Raw genomic sequence first — 13,191 nt, forward strand, 5'->3', positions numbered from 1 at the left:
AATTATCTTTCCTGCCCCACATAACTAATCATCATCTACTCCATCATCCCGACTGTGAAAACAATACTTCTCCTATGTGCTATTCCACTGCATTTGATTTGTGCCCTTTGAAGAAACAAGGAAATATTGAAGGGACTTGATTCAATTCCCTTTAACTAAATCATTCATTTGGCTTCTTTATTCAACACATGTTGAATAACATGTTGAATAATATGCCAGGTGTTAGAAATGCAAAAACATATAAAGTAGGATCACTGCCCTCAAAGCAATTCCCGTCTGGTGGGTGGGAAACAAAATACAGACTAATAAACAAATTGCCATCTTCTTTAAGAAGTGCCAAAATAGAAGAGTAAACTAAATTCTCATCAGATCACACGACTGCACAGGTATATGAGTTGTCTCCGCTTAGATGAGAGAGTAAACATCAAGAAAGAGGGTTTAAACACCATTTTGGTTCAGTGGATAGAGTGATGGTATGTGGACTGAAAGAAAGAGGGCTTATTCCAGGTAGAAATATCCTTATGCTCAAAAAGTAATGAAAAACTTTGAGGTGGCTGGAGATGAGCTACAGGAAATATCCTGGAAGACATGACTGGAGAGGGAAATTACGGCCAAATGGCTTCTATTCTGTCCTAATCAACATTCTGACCCTAGAAAATGGATGCTAATGAGTTTAAGGTTCTTGGGAGGCTCATATATACTCAGATCAAACTTTCTATATAGCATTGTATATATGAGGTCAGTTGTTGGTTTCTTTATTGTTCATATTTGGTATTTTCAGCTGATTATAAGAGTGTCCTATGTTTGGTTATCTTCATTCAGCCTGTCTTCATTCATTCCCTTCTTAAGAAATTAATCCAGGCACAGCAGGTGTGGCTCAGTGGTTGAGCATTAACCTATGAATCAGCAGGCCACGGTTTGACTCCCAGTCAGGGCACATGGAAAATACTTGTTTTGCTCTTTCTTAAAATGATATAAATAATTTGTATTCACCATAGAAATGTTTAAGAGCACTACAAATAAAATTTTATGTTTAAAAAAATGAAACTGCATGTGACCTCCCCCACCCACTATAGATAGTCTTTTGTAACCTGCTTTTATTTAATTCATTATATTGTAGACCTCCTTTCCTGTTTATAAATGTTTGTCTCCTCCAGTGGGTCTCAAACTAGAGCATGCGTCAGGATCACTTGAAGAACTTGGTTCAAGTTACAGGGAACACTAATCCTCCCACTGGCCTGACCTCATGCCAAATGCAAGGGAGGCAAGGAAGGGAGGAAACTTACCCCCCCCCCCTTTTTTTTTCCTTGTTTCCAAAAACTGGTAGGTAATGCTGGGAATAGTGACATGCTGGAAGCTAAATGTGCTTAGTCTAGTTTTCACATGGGTCTATCAATGAGGTAAGAATTCCCAGCCATACAAGCATTGCTCATAGCAGCCCTAAGGAAATCTCAATAGCAGAAGCTCACAGTTATTAAAGGAGATTTTCTGTTTATCTACTTTATACAAAAATCGTGCATAAATTGGAAAAACGGTTATTATTAATTTAAATAAGTGTTAGTCTCAAAGTGTTGCTTTCTCCTTCATTGAAATGCCTAAGCAAGAAGGAATACCTCTGTTGAATGCAGATCATTTTTGCATTAAAAGTGACTCCATCATAAAGCTTTTCTATGTTGCCATGAGAAGCAAATCAAAGAATTCAAAAGAATAGGAATATTTAATCTTCATCTTTCCCTTTTATATTAGTGTCCTACTGCTGTTGTAAAAGCTATCACAAATTTAGTGGCTTAAAACAACACAAGTGTATTCCCTTATAATTCTGGAAGCCAGAAGTTTGAAATCAGATTTACTGAGTCATAATCAAGGTGACCAGAGGCTGTTTCCTCCTGAGGGGAAAATTCATTTCATTCTAATTTCTGCCTAGACCGCATTCCTTGCATTCTCTGGCTCATGGCCCCTTCCTCATCTTCAAAACCAGCAGAGTGGCATCAAATCTCTGCTCTGTCATATGGCCTTCTCTCTGGCTGACTTCTCCTTTAGGGGGACTCCGTGAATACATCTCACCCACCCGAGATAATCCAAAATTCTCTCTCTGCAACAAGTCCCTTAATTTAAATACATCTGCAAAGTCCCTTTTATGATAAAAGGGAAAATAGTCACAGGCTCTGGGGATTAGGATGAAGACATCTTTTTTTTTTTTTTTTTTTTTGAGTGGGGGGGTGTGTCATTGTTCATTATTCATCCTACACACCCTTTTATTAAATTAACAATATAAATCAAGAGACATTTACTTTAGATTAGTGAAAGTTTAATGAAAACATATAACACCTGATCTATTTTTGTCATTTTTTGTACTTGGTGATGTTGTTATTTAAAATGGCTCCCCCTGCCCCAACCAGTGCAGTGTTGAAGTGCAATCTTAAGGGCAAGAAGACTGGCGTTAGCCTTACGGAGAAAACATGTGTTAGAGCGGTTTCATTCGGGCATGAGTTTCATTGTTGTTGGCTGTGAGTTCAATGTTGATGAATTCCCTTTGTGTCATCCAGGAAAGCAAAAGATTTACCAATTTGTATGTGAGGCAGCTCTTGATGGTGCTAAAGTAACACCTATAGAGCATGATGAAACTATGGAAAAGCAACTTAATTTGTGGAGTCATGAAATGACACATTTAAAACACACACACACACACATTATTGTGAGGCTGAAGCCAAATAAATTTATGGTCATGTCATCCAGAGTCAAGAAATGTTAATCTTTTTTCCACTACGGCTGGCTGCCTTGGGCTTCAAAGGGTGATCAGGCACAAAATATGTTAAACTTGCAGGAGAGGCTGGTTCTGCAGATAAGGAAGCTCCAAAACAATTTTTTTTAAAAATACCTGCTAAGTCTTTTACAGGAAAAGGGTTATGTGAAAGAGCAGATTTTTAATGCTGATGAGACTGATTTGTTTTACAAAAAAAGTTGACAGGCAAACCTATAGAGGGCCAATGGCACTTTTGCTTGACAAAAAATGTTCTACCCTGTTTCCCCGAAAATAAGACAGTGTCTTATATTCATTTTTGCCCCCAAAGATGCGCTAAGTCTTATTTTCAGGGGATGTCTTATTTTTCCATGAAGAAGAATACGGTACACATTTATTGTTAAATGAAAATAAAGGAAATGTATTGCCTGTATACGGTATGGTAGTACAGTAGTTGTCAACACAAACCAGACAAACTGTGAATCCTACAGTATCAACAATTTACTCATTTATTCAATGACAATCATGTCATCATCTTCTGGAACATCATCATAACAATCCAATTCCTGAATTTCCTGGTGAATTTCTTGTGACTCCATTTCTTTCAGAATCAGTGGACCAAATCTCTCATGTTTAGCCGGGGGGGGGCCTTATTTTCGGGAGAATGCCTTATATTTCACTCAGGAGGAAACCTGTAAGTAGGTCTTATTTTCGGAGGATGTCTTATTTTCAGGGAAACACGGTAACTGAAGGTTTCTGGAAACCTAACCCTGTATTTCCTCTAAGGGCAATGGTTCAGTAGTCACTAAGTTAGTGTTTGCAGTAATTTTATAGAACAAGAATCAACTGTATCTGGTTCACCCTCATAAATTTTGAAACATAAGGTGGGGTTCAAATAAGCATTGTTTTCACCCTTTTATTTGTTTCTGAAACAGTCTAGTATTTGAGAGTCATTGATGTAACTAGTTTCCAACTACCTACAAAAGCCCATCATATTTTCAATAGGTATCTTTACCTTTTTATCTTTAGTAGAATCTGATGGTAGGCTACTTGGTCAGCCTTCACATGAGAATTGCTTTTCCCTCCAATGATTCACTAGAGAGGAAGTTGTTTTGTGTGTTTTATTTTTTTAACCCTGGCTGATTCCTAGGAGAAATCCCATCTAACTATTGGAGGTATCCTACATCTATCCATTCATCCTCTCGCCTCTTAGATTTAAGGTACACATGAATAGCAACCATGAGTATTTGTTTTGCCAGGGTAAGTCAAATACCAGTGATTTTCACCTAATGGATACTCTGCCCAGGCATTTTGATGGGAGTTGAATTCTTCCTATACATCACGGGTTCTCAAGCAAGGATAATTTTGCATCCCAGACAACATTTGGCAATATTAGAGGTATCTTTGGTTGTCACAACTGAGGAGGAGGTGTGCTACTGGTATCTGGTGCCTAGGGGCCAAGGATGCTGCTAAATAGCCTACTACGACAGAATGGCTTCTACCCTCATAACAAAGGATGATCTGGCCCCACATGTCAGTAGTGCTCAGGTTGAGGAAAACCTGCTCAGATGGATGTAACAATCACAGCGGGCAATCTCTCATCCTCAGACACTGCTCTTCGGCCAGAGTTTTAGAATGCCACAGCAGCACTGAATCATGTCTCTCTCACAGCCCACCTAACACGCCATGGCAATGTGGAAAGACTCCAGGGGAGGGCTTTCCTCTCTCCTCTCCCACTGGTGCGATGTTCCTCAGCCTAAGCCAGGAATGCATGTTCTTCTCCATCCCCCCCCACCACCCGCCGAGTTTTCCCATCCCTATTTCCTTGTTTGCACTTCAACAAACTACAGCCCAGCTTTGTAGGAAACAGGTGCACGTTGACCCCCTTTGTGGAGTTTCTATAAATGGTTTGTGGGGCGGGGCGGGGCGGGGGGCGGGAGGGGGGGACGCGGAGATAGGCATCCAGAGGCCAGTGAACATGCCCTGCCTCCCCCTCCTCCTCCCTTCCCTTACCCTGGAGAACATAAGGGGCCTGGACCTACCAGAGACGCACACTGCGACTGCACACACACAGGACTGGGCCTGCTCTCCGCTTGCTTTAGTCACATGCTTAGGCAGTGAGGAAAGAACACCAGATTCCTAAAGATCAGATTTCTGGAACAGAAATGTTTGTGGGCAGGGGAAAATGACAGGATGCTTTAATTCAGGTGAGGTGTTTAGTTTTCAGTAGCTTTGGTTTCACAGAGAGAATAAAGACAAGCTGAATATAGCCAATTTCTGAGTAAATCTATATATTTTTTTTCCTTCTAGTGTTATGATTTCTGTCTATTTGAAAGGAACACATCTATATAAAAGGAGATTTTTTTCCCTTAAGAAAGATTAATCAAGATTGAACAAATTAATTGTCTTTATCATTTACCACCTTTTCAATGAGTACCTATTATATATCATGCTCTGTGCTAGAATTGGAAATACAAAAATGAAGGGGACACAGCTTCTATTCCCAAGGAGCAATGTCAGCTATTAATTTAACAGTTTAACATGTGTTTTTTTCCATGAAAAAATACAGTCACAGACTGAGAGGGGATATTTGCAAAAGACACAACTGATAAAGGACTATTATCCAAAATATACAAATAATTCTTAAAATTCAATAAGAAAATGAAATTTTAAAATGGGTGAAAGACCTTGAAACCTCACCAAAGAAGATATAGAGATGACATATAAGCATATGAAAAGATGCTCAACAGCATATGTTATCAAGGAATTGCAAATTAAAACAATAAGATGCCACTTATTGTTTTTAAAATATCAAATTCTGGGAAAGATATGGAGCAATAGGAATTCTCATTTATTGCAGATTGCTATAGTTATTTTGGAAGACAATTTGGTAATTTATTATAAAACTAGCCCTGACTGGTTTGGCTCAGTGGATAGAGTGTCAGCCTGGAGCCTAAAGAGTCCCCATTCAATTCCGGTCAAGGGCATGTACCTTGGTTACGGGCGCATCTCCAGTGTGGGGTGTGCAGGAGGCAGCTGATCAATGTTTCTTTCTCACCAATGTTGCTAACTCTCTATCCCTCTACCTTCCTCTCTGTAAAAAAAAAAAAAAAAAAAAAAAAAAAAAAAAAAAAAAAATCAATAAAATATATTTTTAAAAATAAATAAAAATAAATAAAACGAAACATTCTCTTACCATATAATCAAACAATTGTGCTCCTTGAAAATGTATGTCCACACAAATAACTGCACACCGAGGTTCATAGCAGCTTTATTCAGAATTGCTAAAAGTTAGCAATTCAGTTCAGTCTCCCTGAAGCAATAAAAGGCAGAATTGATTGGCTCCTCTGAATGAACAGGACTGGGCTCAGTTTGGATTAGGCTTCTCAGGTTTCACAAGAGGATATCATCCCCTCACCCTGCTTGGTTATGATTCTCTCCTTAACCAGGAACTTCACCTTTAAGTGGCTGGGCCTTCTTGTGGCCTCCGTATTCTTTCTTGTGCCTGCCTACAGGCCAATTTCTGAATTGTCAATGTCCAGAAAACATCCCTTCCACTCTCAAAGCCCTGATAGAGATTTTCCTGCAGACTTAAGAGGAAAGACAAAGCCGGAATGACCACTTATTCTGGTTTTGGCGCTCAAAATCCAGGGTCCCAGGAACCTCTCCAGTCTTGGGCAAATTGGAGACTAAGAAGGTTAAACCTCCCTTCAGAATCTCCCTTGCCCTCAAGCTCTTTCCCTAGGTTCCTGGTTTCCCCCACTGCCCTACCCACAACAGTTTTTTTGTGGTCTTTTGAGCTGATACCTCCTCCCCGCACATTCCTCAGCAAAACTCATCAACTTGCATAATTCCTCCAAAAGGACTCAGCCAAACAAAATTACCTGGTTCCTCACATTCCACAGGGCCACCCCTCTTCGTGTGTGAGTGTGTTTATTAAATTAACTAAAGAAACAGTGGTCATCCACGGGAAAGTACACATAAACCGAGACGGTCTCTGAACATGGGAAGTAGGCACTTGCCATATATTTGATGCCAAAACATTTCCTTCTCAAACCTCCCATGCTTTCATCCAATGTTAAGAGTGACAGGACTTGTTGAAACCATTCCCTCTGTGGCTTCTCAACTCTTCTCTCTGGTTTTTCCTCCTGCCTTTCAAGACTATTATGTCTCAGGACTTTCCGCAGCCTCTCCTTGTTGACACCTCATTACTGATGATGTTCACCATGCTTACCTCTCTTTCTCTCCTCTCTCCCCACACGCTTCTGGAAGTGATTTAAGCAAGACTCAAAAGCCAATTTTTTGTTTCCACCCCTTCTATTTCTCAATGCATTTGCTTTTTTTTTTTTTTTTAAGTAGGTCAGAATTTGGGAAAAGAGATGGATAGTTGAGATGGTAGAATGGAGCTGAATGGATCAAAGAAAAAAAAATTTTTTAAGATGCCATTTGTTACAGATTCATGTACCTCTTTGCCCTCTTTGTAAATTGAGACATTAGCAGCAACTCCTCCCAGGATTGTTGTGAAGTGAAAAGAGGTAATATGTGCAGAGTGCTTAGAGCCCATCACAATGCAATAATTATCACAGGTTATGTGTTACAGAATTGTACACTTGAAATGTTGGGCCCCCCGAAGGAGACCCCTGCCCTGACCCAGGATCAGCGACGACCCAGTCAAACGCAAGAGACGGCACTTGATGCAAATAGCAAGAGGATTTATTCCAGCATGCTGGGACCTGACCTGTTACTCACGCAGGAGCAGCCAAGTCAAGTCCCGAGCAGAACTTCTTACAGGCTTATAAAGGCAAAAACCGCAAAGTTAGAACAAAGGACAAGGGGAGGGGGTCTTCCAGAAAGAGGGACAGGAATTCCTTGAGGGGAGGATAGACATTATCACAAGGAACAGGGTGGAACCGCCTCAGGACGTTGATAATACATCCAGTTTACTACCTCTAGGGGCTGAGTCAGGTGGCCAGGTGCTGTGTGGCTCATACCCTGTTTTTCCTGGGGCAGTTCTAAAGGTCACATTCTCACAGGAAGTCTGGGCTAGCAGGGGAATTTTTCTATATTATTTCTTTCAGCCTCTACATTCCCCTCTTTTTCTTTTTGGTAAGTTCTAATCATGGAACTTCTCTCTCTACATATCCTTCTCTGAAGCTATCTCCCTGACTGAGGGACTGGTAGTGCTGCCTGAGCATTATTACCTGTACAGCACTTATTCTCTCCCTGATGAAGCTGATTAGGTGATTCCTTGTCTAAGAGAAACGGGGAAAGGCACAAGGAGTTATTCCGTTGGTATAAGCCCACCAAGTCCCTTCAGGGGCAGCCAGCAGGGCTGCTTCTCCTCGAGATGGCTCCTCCGGTAGCAGGATGGTGGAGGCGCAGGACGAGGCGTAAAAAGAGTCCTTCAGAGGGTAATTTGCAGGCATCAAGCACATCCCTTGTCCTTGTAGATCCCAGAGAGTAAGTTTCGGGTTACAACTCCACTGGCAGTGACCCTCCGCAGTGTCCATGGAGATGTTTCTTCCTGTGGGGTATCTCCAAGAAAGATGTTAATAGCAATCCCAACAGTCATTTGGGATTAGGCTGGGGTGAGTCCTTGGACAGTGAACTTCTTTACCCACACTGAGTCTCCGGGCTGGAAGGGGTGTACAGGGTCCACGGTGGGCACTGGCAGTGTATCTGGAACAAGCTTACGGGTGGCTCTCTGGGTTAACTGCAGAGCTTATAAGGACTTGAGCAAGGGAATGGTTATGAATTCCAGCTTTCAGTTTCTCCCTGACCCCAGGATGAATGGAGGGAGGTCTACCATACACGATCTCAACAAAGGGGGGGGAACCTCTCCCGTTAGAGAGTACACCTGGCCCATAAGAGGGTGAAGGGCAGGGGGTTGGTCCAATTTTCACCGGTTTTTAGGACAAATTTAATTAAACTTTTTAGAGTTCCACTCATGCCTGTCCTAAGGCTTGAGCTATACTTTGAGATACCTTGCTACAAAGGCTGGGCTGTTATCTGATCCTATAACTACTGGCAGCTCGAATCTAGGTATGATCTCCTGGAGTAATTTCTTGACTACTACAGAGGCACTTTCTATCCTATGCTTCAACCTAATCTGAGAAGGTGTCTATAAAAACTAGCATGTACTTGTACCTTAATGCTGGTGGCTTAATCTCTGTGAAACCCACCTTCTAATGCTCTCCTAGGGAATTTCCCTGGGGCCCGAATTCCCAGGGGGTCCCTCTATTCTTGCTTAGCATTTACCTATATCTGCCTCACAGAAGTTTAGAAGTCTTGGTGACACCTAAGTGGGTAACCTGGGATAGCAGGGCAACTAATGTCCGACCTAGAGCCTCTGGGACCAGCAATCTGTCATCTGGAAGGGGCCACCAACCATCTGGTCCTTTAATGACTTGCTTCTGTTCAGCCAATTCTTCCTCTTGTTTGTTGTAGGTTGGGGTCCTGCAGACTTGTAAAGGCCCTACTGGTCTTTGGGCATCTTCCTTAGCAGTTTGGTCTGCGGCCCTATTTCCTCTGGTTTCAATTGTCTCCCTTTTCTGATGTCCTTTGCAGTGCACTATTGCAACTGCTTTCAGGAGTCAGATGGACTCAAATAAGCTAAAATCTCTTCCTTATTTTTAATGTTCTTTCCGGCTGAAGTTGGTAATCCTCTTTCCTGGGGGACGGCACTGTGTCCCCATAGAAGGGCCTGGATTAAGGCCAAAAGTTCAGGAACTGTGCCCAAATGGTGTGGTCCAGGGTGACTACTGCTGCCCCTGTATATCAGATCCCATCCCGAACGTAACTGCTCCCATCTGTGAACAGTACCTTGTCTGGTGATGACGGCAGGACATCGGTCAGTATTGCGTCTGTTACCTCTATACGGTCATGAATGGGTTCCTCTGGATCATCTGGAAGCAGGCTGGCAGGGTTGATGGCCAGTGTCTTATGGAACCGGACGCATGGCTCACTCATATAAAGGTGGAAGGGCTTCGTAACATCTGGCAAGGCTAGGGCAGGTGCTGAGATGAGAGCCTTCTTCAGCTCCTCAAAGGCCTGTTGTTCTACTTCAGTCCAGTTCAGCAGCTGTGTTCTTCCAGTATGTGTTCCTTCTTAGGTCTACAGTCCTTCTTGATGTCCAAGGAAAATAGTCAGTTTGTCTGGTGGCTCCCTGGACTGATATCTTCCTAGAGGTCCCATCGGCTCTGTCAAGACTGAATAAACTGCCCAGTGCTCACCAGGAAATTAATAGCTTTGCCTCTCACTTGTAAGGTTACCCTTGGGAGCTTAGTTGAAAGGAGCCCTGGTCCCGTCAGGGCTCGACGTTAAAAAACCCTTGGAATCTAAGTCTCCCTTTCTTTCAGATTGTCTCTATCTCTTCTGGCCTCACCTTCTGCCTCTCTCCCTCTCTAATCTCTGTCCTTTCCTGTCTCTTGCTCATGTCTTTCTCCCTTTCTCACATACACATTTACACTTATATACCCATATCACTTTCTCTTCCAATCTTTCTTTCTGCTTCTGTCTAAATCCTTCCCTCTCAGACTCCCAGAGTCTCTTTCTTAAGTCTCTGTTTCGTTCTTTCCCTCTCTCCCAGTTTCTCCTTCTCATCACATACATAACTTTCATAAAAACTTCCACTATTTTACATTAGCTTTTAAACCTTCTTTCTATGTCCTTCAAAAATCTATAACCATACCTCAAATCTTTTATTATTTTAGAATATTTAGAAAAGGCAGAGGGAAGAGAGAGCAGGTCTAGCACTCTGTTCCCAGTAGCCGCTTGAATTTTAAACTGCCACATTCTTCCTACAGATAAAGATCTCAGATTCTGATAAGCCTGGAAAGGGGAATGGGAGAATTTCTAACTGTGCCTTTAAGTCCCCTAATAGAACACGGTGAAAAGTGTCCAAGCAGTCAAGGGGGGGTTAAACCATGTTTTCACATTGTTTTAACACAATTCTAAATAAATTATAAACCTTTGTGATGAAGTCTACTTAAATCTATAAAGTAGATACACATGACTGAAACAAAAAATGATTCCCAAAGTTTAAACAAAATACAAGATGCAGGTACAAGCCCAAATTCAAGCTTACAATGCAATTAGAAATGATAACAATGGCATATGAGAAAAGCAAAACAAAACAAATTAATATGGCTATCACTTTTTCTACATTAAGAGAAAAATATATGACTTGGCCTACTTCTTCACAAGAGGCACACTATAAATTCCCAACAAATTTACTTAGGTCTGTATGAAACAACCTGGATAGGGCTCAAGCATCATATAGATTCCTCATCTGACAAATGAGAATAAACCAATCCCTGAGATCTTTGATCATTACTGCTTATTCTTAACACATGTAATACAGTTTAGCCTGCCATATTCTAGGCATTTAGTTACTGCAATTAACTTTTTTAAATTTAATTTATACTTAAGTAGCTATGACTCTGCTTAGCTGATATCAATGACAAAAACTAAACATTGTAAGCAAGGCCATGGAACCACCTGCCACTCCCTGCAGATCATAGTTTCTGCCTCATGGTGGGGAATTTTAAAAGCTGCTTACAATGACTTGGGAAACCAGTTTTAATTTATCTGCTGCCTCCAGCTACTCAAACAACTCCTGGAGGTGAATGAAGGCAGGGAGCAAGCGGGTCCCAGGTGGCGAAGGCTGTGCTGCCACCAGGGCGTTTTCATCAGACTGTCCCTCGCTTGCCTCTTGCTAGCAAAGGTGCAATGGGGGAACCAGTGACCCCTCCACTGCAATCACACTCCCTGAACTTTCTGACAAGCTCTTACTGATTTTAAAAGTATAACTTGAGTTGACACACACACAAGGACCAAATGTCCCATAAAATATTTTTCTTTTCCTTTAAAGATTTTACAATGTACTGTAATCATTAATTACATTAAACTTAAATGGCTAATTGAAACAAACAGTTCTGAGACCGTTCCTCCAGCACTGATGAAGACTGGTGGAGGCAGGTGTCTGAAATAAGATTCATTTAGTTTCTGAGCTCGCTGGGCAGACTTGGCGACTTTGCCAGTTCAAGCTTCTTTCTTGTAAATAGTTAACTTTAGAATTTGGTCTCTGCTTTTAATTTTTTGTACCATAATTGTTACAATTTTATACCTTCAAATCAATAAACATATTGTTAGGTGGGCTGATACCCCTCTGACAGAAAACAAAGCACCCCTGGGAAAAAGGAATCCCAGTGGCCACTCGGGGCGGTTTGCTAGCCATCAGAGCACTCAGCTTTAAACAAATTAAAGGTTTCTTTCTTTCTCTCTGCTCGCCTGTGGCCGGGCGAATAAGACGGACCTGGGAGGTCTCTTTCCCAATTTTCCTTTGTCAAAGGGACAACCACACTCCTTCAGCCATTTGGGGTTATCAAAAAGAACATCAATCCAGATATCAATGTATGGAATTTGGTCCGGATGCCCAGGGCTCCTATAGACTATCCGCCGGACTCCTGTGCAGGGCCCCATGTCTAGGGTCCCTGTTGAAGGCCGATCAACCCCAAATGTCGGCCACTCCAACTCACAGAGTCTTCGGAGAGTGAAGGCATCTACAGAAACACCATAGCCTTCACCTCGTTAAGTCCGGAAAATTTTTAACCATGCATTCAAGGGGACTTAGGTGACTCTCCTTTGAGTTTCCTTGTCCCATTTTTCTCTTTCTTCCCAATTTATAAACAGTTAAGCAACAAATAATTCCAAAACAAATCCAAAAGAGTAAAAACAAAAACACTTTTACCAATTCCCACACACTCAATTGCGGCCGCACTCTCTCAACACAACAACACTCATTCAGACCAGAACAATACCTGATTGCCGGGACTCGAACCCGACACCTGATTGCCGGGGCTCTAACCCGACACCTGATTGCCGGGGCTCGAACCCGACACCTGATTGCCGGGGCTCGAACCCGACACCTGATTGCCGCACCCTTGGGGCGTCCCCCAGGGTTGCAGCCTGTGGCCCTCCGGCACGTCTACCGACCACTGTCCGGCCACTCTTACGAGTCACCGAACGGCTGCCAAACCGAAAGTGCGCGCCCAGAACCTGAACAGAAACTTTCACAGACAATGAACACGACACAGCACAGAACCAGACAGACAAACATGGGGTACCCCTTCTTACCTCCAAGGTCGGCTCCGCGGTTGAGGGGTGGCCGCCGATCCCGGACGAGCCCCCAAAATGTTGGGCCCCCCGAAGGAGACCCCTGCCCTGACCCAGGATCAGCGACGACCCAGTCAAACGCAAGAGACGGCACTTGATGCAAATAGCAAGAGGATTTATTCCAGCATGCTGGGACCTGACCTGTTACTCACGCAGGAGCAGCCAAGTCAAGTCCCGAGCAGAACTTCTTACAGGCTTATAAAGGCAAAAACCGCAAAGTTAGAACAAAGGACAAGGGGAGGGGGTCTTCCAGAAAGAGGGACAGGAATTCCTTG

Source organism: Pipistrellus kuhlii, unplaced genomic scaffold (genome assembly GCF_014108245.1).
Source record: "Pipistrellus kuhlii isolate mPipKuh1 unplaced genomic scaffold, mPipKuh1.p scaffold_m20_p_12, whole genome shotgun sequence".
NCBI lineage: Eukaryota > Metazoa > Chordata > Mammalia > Chiroptera > Vespertilionidae > Pipistrellus > Pipistrellus kuhlii.